Genomic DNA, 17,340 nt, shown 5'->3' on the forward strand with positions numbered 1-17,340 from the left:
TAATATTGGAGATTTGTCTTTTTTGTAATAATTTTTACCTGAACGTCAATTTATTGGACAGAGGTTTATTCAAGTATCCCTATCAATTTTGTCATTTTGAAATTGTAAGTAGGTACCAATATTTTTCATCTTAACAAGAGTAAAGTAAAAAAGTTTGGGATTTGTATTTGGCTTTCTGCTTCACAACGTTATAAAATTAAAATAAGAAAATAGTAAATAAAATATGTTTTTGTATTAAAATGTGGACTTACATAATTTTATTTTTGCAATATGAACAAGTATGAATATATTCTAATTATTTTACACAATGAACCAAAAAAAAAACAAAATTAAAGTAAAAAAGTTTGGGATTTGTATTTGGCTTTCTGCTTCACAACGTTATAAAATTAAAATAAGAAAATAGTAAATAAAATATGTTTTTGTGTTAAAATGTGGACTTATGTAATTTTATTTTTGCAATATGAACATATAATGTCACTTTATATATTGAAAAATATTTTTGGAAACAGGATATTAACACTTTGTTTTGATGAACGTATCAGAAATAAGATTATCTGGATTGGATTAATATTTTAAGAATGCATCTTGCATACAAATAATAGGGTCTCTGATAAATAAATGCATTCTCAATCTAACAATGCTGACTGTTGTGAACTCAAATGTACTCTGTCATGCGATTAATCATAAACATTGTAGATCCAAAAAAAAGTAGTACGAGTATGATTGTAGATCATGATGACTGCTACACATGAGTAAATTGATCACTTAACCAGCCTATGGCAGGTTATAAGCCCTGTATACTTAAATACCCAGTCTTTCATTTTATTCTTCATCTTTACTGGGATTTTAATAAAAAGTAAAAATTATTTTGTCCGCCTCCGTAATATAATGGTTAGCATGCTCGACTACTACGACGACTAAGGGGGGTTAAATAAACATAAGTGATTTTTTCACTGTAATATTTATTCAATATAACCCTGGACTGGTACCTGAAGCGGAGGGCTTATCACCTTTCCTCCATGTGTAAACGATCAAGATACGACTGCGTTGATATGACGCAGTGCCCTATGCACCATTGGGGTGCGGATAAGGGTTTTATGATTATTATTTATTATTATTACTTTAATACCCAGTTTTTCATATTATTCTTCATCTATACAGAGATTTTAAAAAAAAGTTAAATTGTTTTGATTTGATGGCAAGATTTTGGATACACTTTAAAAATGTAATTAGAAAAAGCAATTGAACAATAAAGTACTTATATCCAAGACTGCCTATTATTCTTTGACCAAAGTACCATCTAAGGAACTTAGACATAAATACAGGATGATAATAAATAACCTACACCTTTTCCGTATAATCTATCCCTCCTGTTAAAATAAAAGCGATCTACTTAAATTTGCGAGGAAAAAAATACCTACGAATATTTTCGCACAGGAAGCCGATAATTTAGCCTCGCCTTTGGAGGTGAATTGCGAGTTTTTTGTATTATCGGATATTTATGGAATATTTTCTTAGTATAACCAGTAAAATAACTCGCAGGATTTTCAATATTTATCGAAGGTACATATATTATGATAGGTTTGAGATACATATTTTCATAAGAATTTCATAAAAAAATATTTATACGATACCAGTATTTGGTAATAATTTAAACGTCGGTACTCTTTGGATTAAGAAAAATATATCATCGTATTTATTTGAGATAAAGAAAATAAATACATCTGGATCTTAATAAGATAAAATTTATACCAGAAAAAATAAAAAATAAATAAACAATAATCGGGGAAAAAATATGTGGGAAAAGTTACAAAATACAAATTTTCAAGTAATGGAATTTTTAAGTAATAAAAATAAATAAAATCAAACAGTTTTGTGAAAATGTGCTTTACAAAATGGTTGATATTGTATGTTTTCCGAATTTATGAGATATTTTGATATAGTTTCAAATCCATTTGTAGATTATTATGCAATCCTTATTTTATAATCAATACCAAATGTTATGATTCAATGTATTGTGTGTTATTGAGTTCCTACATACGTTCCTAACAGCATTAAAATAAAAAATAAAGTAAAAGAAAAATACAAGATTTGTTAAAATACAAAATTAAATAACTTCATGATATAATTTTCAAAAGTTATTTAATGTTTAGTTTCATTTCAAATAAAAGAGTAAACAAAATAAGATAAAAAATTAATAAAAAAATATCATAAACAGGATGTGTTAAAACATAAATAATACAGTTGACGTATCACAATAGCTTTTTCTGTTTCCGCCTTTGGCACTCAAAGCCTAAGCCGATGTAACAGGAACACCAGTGTCAACCTTTATATTTGTATTTTATTTTATTTTTTGAACAAAAATAGATGTTTGATCGCATTGCTCAAATTGAATATAGACAACGCAAACAATGATGATTTTTATGAAACTTACTATACTTTTCCATAAGCTTTTCTCTAGAACTATAATCGACGTCTTAATTTATTTAAGCAATATGTAATCTACTGAATAAAACATGCTCATTAATTTTTATCTATGAAAACGCTTTCACTAGTGTTTTATCTATCAATAAAATAAATCAATAAAATGTATGAGATATGGAAAGCAAGTTCTATGTTTAATTTCAATAAGAAATCATCAAAACTATTGGCGCTTATAAAATAATGAAAAAAAATTTTTTTTTCAACCATCGATTTTTACACTGCAAGTTTGTTTTCCATAAAGCAGCATATATCTCCATTTAAGCTCCTCCATTCACGTTATTTTTATTATTTTAAATATACGATTATATTCTATTGCTAGACTCAAAAATAGAACAAGGATATCTTCAATGTAATAATATTGTCTGATAATTTTTATTTTGTACATTCAAAAAATACTACTTTAAGGGTGTTTCAAGATGTTTTGTTATTCAAATATAAATAAATAAGACAATATGTTAGTTTTTTTAAAGTAAAAACGACTAGTTTTACATATTTTCTTTAACGGATGAAAATACAAGCGTTGCGAAGATTGTATCATAAAAATAGACATTGAAAAGTTTATTTATCCCCCTGTTGATTAGAACATATGTCCTTAAAATAAGTCATCTTAACATTAATTAATTCCAAAATGATCTTTCACAAGTGTTTCGTTTTCTTATTTAAATCATCATGTTACTCCATATAGTCAATGCCAAATCAATAAACAGTATACTTATCTTCTAAAAGTTTCCTAAATTCAGTGCTTAATGCACTTAATGCACATTAGAACTTTACCGTTTCTGAATCAAACAAACATAAAGTAAATATGTATTCTGCCATAAATGTGTAGTAGATTTTGGTTACCCTACTAGTGCTTATACTTTTACGTAAAGTGTGGTAAAGTAGACAAAAGAAAACACTTTGCAGGGCTCTGTATTTCACGGTATTCAAGTTTTCAGGATAAGTAAACATAAATGTGGAAAAATCCCAGATAACTTTACGTTTATGTTGTTTTACGTTTCGGAAACTTGGGTCTACATTGCTTCTTGTAATGTCTTCATTCTAAGTGGAATTATTCCCAGAGAGGACTTTTTATTAAATAAGAAAAAAGAAAAATATCTAGACGGTTTTATGTGGGATTATTCCTTCTCGGCGATGACGGACAAATAAATCCGGCTTGATTTTTTTATTTTATTTGAAGCGTTAACTTTTTTATAACTTTAAAACTAACTTTGTTATAAAATCACCCTCTATATCTTGTTATGACTTAAATATAACGTAAACCGGTTTCGAATGAAAAATTTCGCCCTCAAAACTAATTAAAACTAAACAATATATAAGAATCTTAAGTGCCTATTTTTTCATTAGTTGGCAGTTAAAATACAAAAAAGGCACTTGAGTCTCCTACCTAAGTTTTTTGACAGCCATTTTTTTAAATTTAAAAAACAATGTATTGAAAAATGTAGAAAAGAAAACTTATATTTCTAACTTGTTTAATTTCAAAATACTCATGAAAGTGCAATATTTAAGCAGCTGTCAATAGCAATCATAGATTATGCGTGTGTGCGAGATCATGCTTTGTACAAAAGATGGCGCTGCCATTGCGAGAAAAAATTATGTTTTTTCAAACGTTTTTTTTCACCTATCATAGATACGCAAGTACGTATTTGAATGCAACATTGGTGCAAAATTCAAAAACAATCGGTGAATTACTATAAAAGATAAAGGTGCTTAAAAACAACGAAATGTTTGTCAATATCAAAATCTTTATATAAGTGCTTATATTTTTCAAAAATATAAAAAAAACGGAATTAAAAAAGAATATTTGGAAAAAGTTTTTAAAAAATGGACTTTCAACAGATCAATTAATTTTACCATCTAAGTTGGTTGCTTAATTTATATTATTATTCTTTTTCCAGAAATCCGAATGACCACTTTCGCCAGGAGTCCATCCTTGCAGCGTCGCGGGAGAGGAACAGATTCAGGAGTATCGTCTGGGATGAATATGACTCTGTTCATCAGAAATATTTAGAAATAGGTAAGAAAACATTTTTCTAAAAAAATGTAAAAAAAATATTTGTGATATTAAAAACAATCAAAAAATACCAATAATCTCTACTCCGCGTCTAGCTTCCCAGTAGGTATTTTTTACTTATTAAATTCAAATATAAAATAACTTTGGTTTTTTCGTAGAATTTATAAAGTAACAATTAAAGATAATTAAAAAAAATAACGACGAAACCTGGTTGCTGGTCAAATAAACACGTGGAAAAAATTACATACTTATCATTTTATTGTATTTACATTTACATACTCAAAGCGGTGTTCTGCCTTCGTTTATTTTGTATTTATATTTAAATCATAATTTTATTCCACAAAATAAATGCCAAATCGATAAATGTTATAACTTGATCAATATGAATCGTTCGTTGTCATAAGAAATATGATGAATGATCATAGATTATGTCGAAGAAGGTGGTGACCGCGTTTTCTTCTTCGTTTTATCGAACTAAACTCAGATAGCACCTTCTTGCTCTTATTTATCTACTGCAGAGTGAAATAAGTACATTTTGCTGAGCATAATCCATCTCAGGGATGAGGACAATAATGGTCTAAGTAATACTATTAATTGCAGCGTCGTCAAATTAGGAAAGCTCCTTGAATGCGAAGCTCAACAATCATTTATCTTTCTATAACATGCAGACCTCCTTGAACTCATGAAACGTAATACATTATAAAGGAAGCCATTAGACAGGAACCGCTTCCTCTCTATAAATTGACACTAAAGGATATAATAGAACACTATTCATTCAGCCATTACAAGGACTCCTTTTGACTATATCTTATATATACGTACAATGCAAAGACCTATATATCATTTTGATTTACGTTCACATTGTATTCGATCTGGAAAAAAAGTCACAACGGTTTCCGTTTTACAGCAATAGGTACTTGATATGTCAAAAAAGCGATAATAATATTTGTATTTTATTTTTATAGACATATTACATATTTTTATCGTATATGTCGTCGTATAAATTCAGTTCTTTTGCGACATTTCTAATATGTTTTGATGAATATTGGCCACATAAGCTTAAATGCAGTGTTCAAATATAGTATATGGTTAATTATCAACTGGTTAAAATAAGAAGCTAATGTATATATTTATATATATATATATATATATTATATATATATATATATATATATATATATATATATATATATATATATATATATATATATATATATATATATATATATATATATATATGTATATGTATATATATATATATATATATATATATATATATATATATATATATATATATAAATATATATATATATATATATATATATATATATATATATATATATATATATATATATATATATATATATATATATATATATATATATATATATATAAATATATATTTATATATATATATATATATATATATATATATATATATATATATATATATATATATATATATATACATATAAGTATACATATTTTTTAAATCGAATGAAACAACAAAAACTTTGAAAATATATATAAAATATAATTGAATATAATTTAAATAAAATGTGGTTAATTATAAACTGGTTTAAATTAGGAGCAAATGTTTAAAATAAAATAGTGTAACCGGTTTCTATTAAAAGAATTATTACAGTCTTTGGTGAAAAGGGGAAAACTATCAACGTTAGATCTGTTTCTCAGTTCTGAAAGAAATAAAAGATAAACTGAGATAGCAGAGGTTTGTATAAATATGTATTATTTTTCGTATAAAATATATAATATGTAATTGCCATAACATATATAATATATAAAACTCAACTCAACTAGTTTTCTCGGAAAGCAAAAGCGTGAAAAATTGTGTCACGGGAATGTTTACAAACTTTATTTTTATGTAAGTTTATTTAAGAAACAGATAAAAACTTAAATTGACTTTTCCTAAAAAAACAACGACTTTTTTTCTTGTAATACGTATAATAAACTTTAACATTATGTTTTATTTGATTTTCTTGTAGGTTATGTAATGTATTTTAAATTCTTCAGTTATTTTCATCATTAAAACTTACGATTTGTAAAAGTTTTCTTTCGTTTAAGAAAGTAAAGAAAATAAAATACCAGAAGCGTCTGAGAACTTGATATCCTGCCAAGGTTAAAGAAAGGTTATGACATGAAATGATGGATGGATCGCCATCATAAAGCTATAACATAACCATGAAACGTTAACCTTCTTGAGGCATTTACTATCCGAATACTTGTGTTTACATAATTTATTAAATTTTCTCCACTTTATTTAATGTAACGGACATAAAAATAACATAAAGTTAACAAAATATTATTTTTATTGCTTAAATTCCGATAGTAATTTTAATATTGTAATAAAAATAAACGACTAGTATAAATACAATATTTAAAAAAAAATAACTAGTCTGGTCTCATGACGTAGTGAATATAGACGATTAGCTACCGTGCTGGATATCCTTGGTTGTATTTCTAGGGGAGTCCAAATAAATAAAAAAAATATTCAATTATTATTTGGAAAATACCACTATAGTTATATGAAACAGTGGTATTTATCAACTAAAACTTTAATTAAAAATAAAAAGATATTAATGAAATGATTAAATTAATGAAACAAAAGAATTTTATATTATTTTTGACATCTCATCAAAGATGAAGAATAATATGGAAGTCTGGGCATTTACGGGGCTGACGACCGTCATAGGCTGGTTTGAGTGATCACTACACGTGTAACATTCACCACTTCTACCCATTAGTGACAAGCACACTAAATGCCCAGACTTCCATATTCTTCTTCATCTTTGATGAGATGTCAAAAATAATATGAAAATAACTAATAGCCATTATGGTCAAAAGAATTAGGAAACTCATTTATGTATTCATTAGACTAAGAAATATTTTATCTCTAAAACTTATAAAAACAGTCTATTATGCTTTAATATAATCAATTCTGCAGTATGGAATTATAGGCTGGGGAGGAGCTTATAAGACAAACTTAAAATCACTCTCTATTATTCAAAAAAAGATTGCAAAAATAATTCTTAAAAAGCCCAGAACTTACCCATCAAAACTAGTATTCGAAGAACTTAATATACCAATTATTGAAGAAATTTTTAATAAAGCCGCTATCTTACAAAATTTTAAAGAAAAACAATTGAAGTGCAAAATTCAAGTAACTCTAGATATTCTAATAATTTAATTTTGCACAGATGTAAAACAACAGCAGCGTTAAACCATTATACGTACATAGGTAAAAAAAACTTTAATAAACTTCCGGAAAAATTAAAATCTATAAAAAATTATCAAACTTTTAAAACTAAAATTAAAAAATATTTAAGACTCACTCCTTCCTAGACTCCATACCAAAGAATGTTTATTTTCAATTTTAAACTTACCTTGTTAATTTTTTTATTTTTTATTTTAATTTACTTTGTTTTAATTTACTTAGTTTATAAAAAAATAAAAATAAATGTGAAGCGAACTCCCTCTCTAAACACAAGTATCTACTTTATTAGATAGGTAGAAACGTTATATATAAGATGTTCTGTATATTTACCTATTTTGTATTTCAAAAATGTATTTTTGTAAAAAAAAATTTAAAAAAAAAAAAAAAAAAAAAAAACTCTTGTAATTGGAGATAAGCCAGATCTTGTGAACAAGTATTTGGACACACTCAAAACGTTGTAAAAGAATTTTAACTCAAATTTTGGTTTGATTACTCTATAGACACATGTCGAAAGACATTGTTTATTATAAACCATGTTTGAAGCCAAAATAATAACAATATGAGTTTAATTATTAGACGTGCAAGATACATATATTTTTAAATCGAGTTAAATGACAAATTCTTTGAAAATAACTTGTTATTTAATTCGAGTTTTGGATTCGATCAATTTACAAAAGGAACAGATCTGTTAAATTCTCTAATAATCCGTATTAATAAAAAATGTTAATCGATACAAACTTCTCATCGCATAGAACGGTATTTGATATCGGTTTTCTCAATTTCTAAATCAATTTGATATCGAGTAGAGAATGGGACATAAGAAAGCGCTATAAAGAGCAGAACTTGCAGTCACTTCGGTCAAAGTCGTAAATTCGCGAAGCAAACACGTTAAAAGCTTATTGGAAGTCTCTATGACAATTGGCAATAAGCCATTTATGGTTGGATTGACCTGGTCAGTGGAAATTATTTCATCTTTTACATCTCCTTTGAACTAAATTTTCCACCCATTAAGAGACAAAAGGAAATTATCTAATCACGATCAGGCGACAGTCATTGTAGCGTATAAATGTAACCCCGTGAAAACGTGAACATTTAATACTATTTTTTTAAGATCTCATCAAAGATGAAGAAGAATATGGAAGTCTGGGCATTTACGGGGCTGACGACCGTCATAGGCTGGTTTAAGTGATCACTTTACACACGTGTAACATTCACCAATTCTACCCATTATTGACAACCACACTACTCAAATTCTTGGAAGTTCTATATATATTAACCAATTTAGAAACCTTGTTCTTGAATCACTAAAACTTCACTAGAGACATCATCTCTTGGTGAGATGTAAAGAAGCTGTATTAAGCAGAAACTCTTTTATTAGTATGTGAGGTCCGAATCCTGGATTATAATCACACACATGAGAAACGCCAGAAAATACCATTTTCATTTTTATTATCAAGCTTATAATTTGAGCAGATAATTTATTTACAACATTTTGAGTGTGTCCAAATACTTGTTCACAAAATTTGAGTAGTGTGGTTGTCAATAATGGGTAGAATTGGTGAATGTTACACGTGTGTAAAGTGATCACTTAAACCAGCCTATGACGGTCGTCAGCCCCGTAAATGACTTCAGACTTCCATATTCTTCTTCATCTTTGATGAGATCTTAAAAAAATAATATTAAAATAACTCCTTTAATTGGAGATAATCCAGATTTTGTGAACAAGTATTTGGACACACTCAAAATGTTGTTACATTTAATACTACTGCTAGCACATCCATAAAGCCACTTCTAAGGGTAGGCAGAGCGGATTTGTTTTCCAGATAATTATGGCACCTCTCGTTCTTGATTGGCAAACAAATTATATTATTTTGAGAAATAAAAAGACTTTGTTTTTTTAATCCACTCACATTTTTTTTAAACAACTAACTAGTTTCGGCAACAACCTGTTGCCCTCTTCAGGGTAACAGGTTGTTGTTGTTGTTGTGGTTGTAGTTTATTACTTCATTGAATTTTTTTATTTTTTTTTATTTATTATTTTAAAAAAGAAGGCAAACAAATCACTTAAATTTTGAAAGTCGTATTTGTGGTTCAATTTAAAATATCAACTTAATGTTAGCTTATATTATTAATATTGTCAATATTTGAAAAATTTTCTTTGTATTTTATATATTGAAAGCATTGGTAACTTTGGGGCATGGTAATATAACACTGCCCTTATCATGTCCATTGTGTAATACCACTTTAATAAACACTAATTCGTGACTACCGGTTTCGACCGTAATAATTTTATTTTAATGACCTGATGATGGAATGATTGTTCCATGATTGATTTGTGGTAATTAATTTTTTACAAAAATTTCAGTGATGTTAGTACATAACTACTCACCGAAAATTTTTGTTTGCCCGTCTCTTCGTCAGGACAGTCACTACAACAGCGTTCAAACAATACTACACGTCACTACCATACCACTATTCACACACTTACAAACAAATACACAAAATGTTAATTACATGTGATTTCAGTCGACCCTAGGATCAACATGCACTAAGGGCCAAGGTCTGTTATGTTAGCTCGTCGGGTTCATCTAAGGTTAAAATTATTGATAAAAAAATATTATCAGAAACCTTCATGAATTCATTATTTCTTTTCGAACATCTAACATACATCGTTTTGCCGCACATTCGTCTGCAAGAATGCATTTCGACTGCATTGTGTCTTTTGTAAAAAAAACGGATTATTTTACGCACTAGGAGATGCCTGAATTTCATTGACAAATTCTCGTTTTGGTCCATTTAGGAGTTATTTACATAAATAAATGTTGTGAAAAGTATAAGTCACCTTCTTTATGATATTATTTGTCAAATCGCATTCACAGATAATCCACGAAGGAAACTTTTCTCTTTCTTTCCTTTTTTCTACTTTCTGTGCATACCCGAAATGGCGAAACAACATGTCTTCCCACGGCCAAGAGGGGGAAACAAAATATGTCGTATAATTTTATTATTTTTCTCTCTCTCGCGAAGATTGCTTCGGAATCCTGAAAAATATAACGCAATTTAACGTCGCTATAACCAGGAAGGATAAATTGGAAGACATCTTGGTAACGGTCCTAGGCACGTGTAAAAAGATACAAAAAGGTGACAATGATACGTCACAACTAAAGAAATATCACACTTTTACATAATAGAGTAATCAAAAACTAAATAAAAAATACTTCCACTCATTTTACATTTTTCTTCTTTATTTTTCCTATATCTAAGCTGCAACCAAAAATAGTAAAAAAAGTAAATATAGCGTTACTTCCATGATAATAAATTAACTTACCAACCATTATGCCGCTTCCCCGCAGGGTGGGGAGCGAAAATAGAAAGCTACACCAAATTATCCATGCAAACAGTCTTTACTCTTCCGTATTCATGCATTCCGCCAATTGTGCTGACTATTACATGTGATTTTATTTTTAAATTTACTTATTTATATAATAGCAATCATCCATTTTGCATTATTTTTTTCAATGTGCATACGAATGCAGCGTTTTTGGATTACTTTCGTAAATAAGATGTCATTTTGATACATTTGGAATTTCGGCTCGCGATGGCGCCACAAATTTACCAGTTTAGTATGAATCCTAAAACTTTGAGTAGTATGGCTCTCAATCATGGGTAGAATGGTGAATGTAACACATGTGTAACGTGATCACTTAACCAGTCAATGACAGACATTAAGCCTTTTAAATACCCAGACTTGCATATTTTTCTTCATCTACGTTAAGATGTTAAAACATTTTTTTTTTGGATAGTTTTATCAGAATAATGCGAAGAACTTTATTTTGAGAGCACTTGCATTAGCTAGGAAAGTAATGATAAGAGAGGCTTATGTGTAAAACACATCACCGAGTATATCGAATAATTACCCATTTTTTTGTAGTGCACTTCACCCATTTTTTTGAGTAACTGTACTCCCATGATTTCAACCCGGATATAGTTATATGTCACATCGTCTGAAGCGCGGAAAATTGACAACAATGCCCAATTTAGGATTAACATTCAAACATCAAGTGCACAGCATAAAGTAGTCGAGTGTACGTGACATCTGGCGCTACAACTGCAAACTAAGTTAATTCAAAAACCGTTTCAAAGATGTCGTCATCGTTCAGCAGTCGACTACTGCAGAAGAGGCGAGACTTGTGTTATCATGACGCGAGGGTGTGATGGGAAATGCAATAGTCAACAGACAAACGCTGACGTACAGTCAATTTGCATATTCAAGTTATAGACAATGCAAATCTTGCTAGTTGCTGCTTTGAGACGGGTTCGTGCAGTTAATATACACGAATATTACGTAAAGGAATCATGTTACTGTGTTATCTATATTGCTTCCCAATTTAACTTACTGCTAACATTTCATAGATTATTTTTCCCAAAAAATATATTTTTATATTATCGTCAAAAATATTTTTGTTTTTGCTTAATTTGAGACGAGAAGGCTTTTGTCGCACTCAATAGTCTTGTAAAAATTTAATATAATACAAATTTAGCACCTTACACAATATTTTAATATTTTATATGATATGTTTCGATTGCATTATTGAGTGCTATTGCGGACAAAATATGTTGTTGCAGTGTAAGTCTTAAAAAAATACTAATATTACTGAACAAAGAGCAAAGCTTACATCAAAATACTAATGTATATATTAACTGTCAAGCGTTCTCAATATCTAAGATATTTAAAGAATTATTGAATTATAATAATTTTCATATTTTTTCCTTTAAAAAATCTTCAAAAATTGTGATAGATCATAGCATTTAATAGGGTACGAATAACTTCCTGACTTAAACTAAATGTCTGCTTAATGGATAGAGCAGTGTACTTGACATCCGATAGTCCCAGTTAGAGTACCAATAATGAATATTAATAGTATTTTGAGTCATGAAATAGGCTGATATATATTTTTAAATGAAACTATTAATTCTCATTATTTTACGATGTATTAAGTATTTTTTTTATCTGTACAGAGAAATATTTGTGTTTTTTAATTATTTACAAAAATACTTCAATTTTACATAATTTTTGTGGGTCTGAGGGGCTCGTTATAAGAAATAGGTATCAAAATTTGGTAGACTGGGTTTGAACTCAGAAACTCTGACTCAAGAGCCCGCGACACTAATCACGGGACCACAACATGACATATTTATAGTATATTTTTTACTTTTGATAATGCAATTGACTAGAATACAAATGAAAATTAAAAGTTTTTGTCAAATTGTCTTCAGAAAGTTGATATTACAATATTTATCTATTTATTTATTGAACGGCTGAAGCCTTTAAGATAATACATATATACAGTATCTAATATAAAAATACAATAATGAATACATTAATAGAGAAACAAAAAGTCTTATAACAAATAGTCTTATAACATAAAATCATAATAAAATAACAAATAGTAAGCACTGGTAAATACAATGTACAATGCTTAGTTTACTGGTATTTGCTTTACATAAACTTAGAAAAGTAACCACTGTAGATAATTGTTTAAAGCTTTTGATGTTAAATAAGTTTACATAAATACTTGGTTCGTAATAACTGTATTCCCCGGAGTACCTAGTTTAAAACTATAATTTCAAGTACATTAATTTTATGTAAATAATAATGTTTAACTTTTAATGTGAAACCATACTGTATTTTGCTGTTTTTACTCGAAAATGTTAACAATATTTATCGTAATCCAGTGTCATCATTATTTTATTAACTTTGGATATTCAGCAATGAAATTTAATTAACCCACGTACAAATAATTAACCCCGTGATAAGGGAGTTAATTGTATGCAAATATTCGATATTTACACATAAAATTTAATTATTATTTCACTGCTTTAAATTGACATAGCCTATTTACGTAATACGATTTTAATAATAACTTTTTTTTTTAAGATTGTTAAATAATAATTTTAAAAATCCAGGCACTGTTGATATAAACTTATGAAGTTAATAGATTGAAGTACTGATATTTTTTTTATTTGTTCCAATAAGACATTGTTTCTAATCCATATTTTATTTCTTGGAATTTTGGCAAATTTTTTAAAACAAAATCTCAGGATAAAATCGTGTTTACCCACATAAAAACACGTATTTTGCTGACGTGTGGCATAAAAGGTGTTAACTATTCATAACGTTATGTTTATAGTAACAGTAAAGGCTTTTATCCATAAAAGAAGGCTGCTTCACCCCTCGTGTCCTTATCATCTGTTTATCCTCTTTTTTTTCTTTATGGGTTTCCTTCCTTTAACCATATGTTTCTTTTATCTATCAGCCACAATAGACCATCAAAATTCTTTGTAGGTTGGACCTATAAAGCCACCTATGTGTTCCGTTAAGTTTCCCCTTTTGTTTGCCAAGTAGTTTTACATTCCTGTCATTTTAGGCCAATCTTTAAAAATAGCCTCATCGGGGTCGAAAAATATTTATAAATATATATATATATATATATATATATATATATATATACATATATATATATATATATATATATATATATATATATATATATATATATATATATATATATATATATATATATATATATATATATATATATATATATATATATATATATATATATATATATATATATATATATATATATATATATATATATATATATATATATATATATATATATATATATATATATATATATATATATATATATATATGTATATATATATGTGTGTGAGTGTATGTGTTTATTTGCGTTATTTTAAAAACAAAAATAATAATAAAATAGTCTGCAAACCCTTATCCGCACCCTAATGGCTGCAACCTATAAACGCCATGATATCTTGATCGTAATACATGAAGGGAATGTAATCAGTCCTTCGCTTCAGGTACCAGTCCAGGGTAATCTTGAATTAGCATTTGAGTAAAAAAAATCACTTATGTTTATTTTACCCTCACCCCCCCCCCCTGGAAATTCAAGAAAAAAATTTAATAACGAATTACCATTAATAGTGCATTCTGATAGTATAAAGGGTGGGAGTTTGTTTAACAAATTTTATTTTGATCTGGAATTATAATCAAAAGCACGTAAAACAACTGTTTACTCAGTACTGCAGTATTTACAAGAATGAAATACATTATTGTTATGTGTTCTGGAATTATACAAATTTTCATGATGATTTGATAAATCACACTGAAAACTTTACTGAATTGTGTATTAAAATATTATAAAACGGTAGTATAAAGAATAGCTTAAATATCATATCGGTAATTTATCAATCGTGCTAGTATTTCGCTAGAGTTCCGTTCACCGTCAGATATTACCCATGTAAAATAATAGCTTAATAATGCTACAATAGTGCGAAAGCGTCAGGAAAATAACTAACCCTTCTAGGAGATCTCAGTCCAAAAAGGAGACCGCTTGCACCGACCGGTCAACCTCCCCGCGCAATCCAAAATTGAGAATTTATACCAAGCAGATACATACTCGTAACACCAAAAGCAAAGTCGAAAGATGTTCTTAATCGATAATGTTAATAAAACTCAATCTAATTTTAAATATTGTACACTGTAAACGGTTCCATTCCTTATGCTGTGAAATCTTGAGATAAAAACTACTTTCTGAGGTACAAAAATATGATTCAATATCCTAAGGAGGGATACCAAGCAAATATTGAAATACTACATTTTATTTAAATAGTTTACTTTGACTGGCTCAGTGGTGTTGAACAATTGCTCTTGACTCTCAGGGTGTAAATGCATGGATCATCAATTGAATATCTGAAAACTTACTCGGGAATACCTCTTCCACCAAATGATAACACTCAAAATAATTTACAAAGGGGTTTATTGGAGGTTATGTACACAAAATGCTATCAGTATCACGACGATTTCTAAATATTAATTAACACTACATGTTAAGTCTATAAACACTGTACCAGACTATATTGATAAAGTTTATGTGTTGTCTGAATTTCTATTAAACTATCTTGGAACAATAATACCTAGGAATCTGTCGATCACAAAATGTCCATCTGTCACTGTCAAACTGCTCTAGCGACCGAATCGGCAAGCTCGATGTCAAGATGGCGGCGAGACATGACGTCAGAGACCAGCACGCTCTGGCGACAGAAGCAGCAAACTCGATGTCAAGATGGCGGCGTGACATGACGTCACACACCAGCACGCTCTGGCGACAGAAGTAGCCAACTCGATGTCAAGATGGCGGCAATTACATGACGTCACACACCACGGTCGAAAACGATGACGTCATCTTTGTCTTCTGAGTAGCTGCAGGAAGATCTCTGGAGTTGAGTATTGTAGGCTTTGAAGCTGAAGAAATGATCGGAAGTTATTATAGGACACGATGAAAATAACTTGGCGGTAATAGAGGACACAACGCCGGCGTCCACGTATTTGATAGACTGGTTGGCGGGAATCGAAACACACGACGCACTCGTGCACGTTCTTGTGAGACTATGTCGACTGCATTTCCACAGATCAACTTCGGTTTGGATCACAGAGTCGCACACTCAAACTAGGAACAGTAGAGTTCAAATCAAATACATAAAAATAACTTTTCAACGGCTTATTGGTGTTGTTTCGTGACAAAACGACAATCCGCACGACGAGCACGTCCGCTCGGCTCGACCGATCGTCCTGGAATGTTGCGTGGTCCGGGTCACATGATGAACGGTTGGTTAGAAAACCGTTACATTAAGTAGGTCAACGGAAGTCGATCATGTGACTATATGATGATTATTTAAATTTATCGCGTAATACCTTTATGGGTATTACAATATATCACACTAAATGCAAAAATAAAAAAAACATTCTTCATCAACAATTTATATAAAACCCAATGTAATTTTAAACCTTGTAAACTGTAAAAGGTTCCATTCCTTATGCTGTGAAATCTTGAGATGAAAACTTGTTTTCTGTGGTACACAAACACGATCCAAGGTATTGAATTATTCTTCGAAAACAAATCGACTATTCATAATGAGACGCCTTCACTCTGTTTACCGTACCATCTCATTTGCTTTTCATTTCATTAGCATTTATAGCCTGTGTTGAAGTTCAAATCTCAAATAGGCATGCGTTTTATATTGACTGAAATAGAAATAACTGTAATATACAATTCTATGAATATAATTTCTACATTTTTAATTAATGTTTTTTCAAACACCGTTTCTGAAAATGATGCGGAATGCATCGAAACACGTGTCGCAGTAGATTTTAAGAAACAGTGGTATTTACTATGTAAAACATTAATTATAAATGGATAGATTTTACCACAAAGTGACTGCCGCATCAATTAATGAAAATATAATTTCTCATTATTTTTTGACATCTCATCAGAGGTCCCTGCATTTACGGGGCTGACGACCGTCATAGGCTGGTTTAAGTAATCACTTTACCAGCCTATGACGGTCACCAATTGTACCCATTATTGACTACCACACTACTCAAATTCTTGGAAATCTATGACGGTCGTCAGCCCTGTAAATGCACAGACTTCCATATTCTTCTTCATCTTAGACGAGATGTCAAAAAATAACATGAAAATAACTCTTGTAATTGGAGTATTTTGTAAGTATTTCGATA

General features: G+C 29.2%; 1 pseudogene; it reads left to right on the forward strand.

The window, feature by feature from the left end:
- Nucleotides 1-17,340, forward strand: part of LOC148304163 (uncharacterized) — a 43,711-nt pseudogene that overhangs the window by 17,116 nt on the left and 9,255 nt on the right.

The sequence above is a fragment of the Brachycentrus maculatus genome, unplaced genomic scaffold (assembly GCF_059751285.1).
Source record: "Brachycentrus maculatus isolate JH-2025_06_01 unplaced genomic scaffold, ASM5975128v1 h1tg000327l, whole genome shotgun sequence".
Taxonomy (NCBI): Eukaryota; Metazoa; Arthropoda; class Insecta; order Trichoptera; family Brachycentridae; genus Brachycentrus; species Brachycentrus maculatus.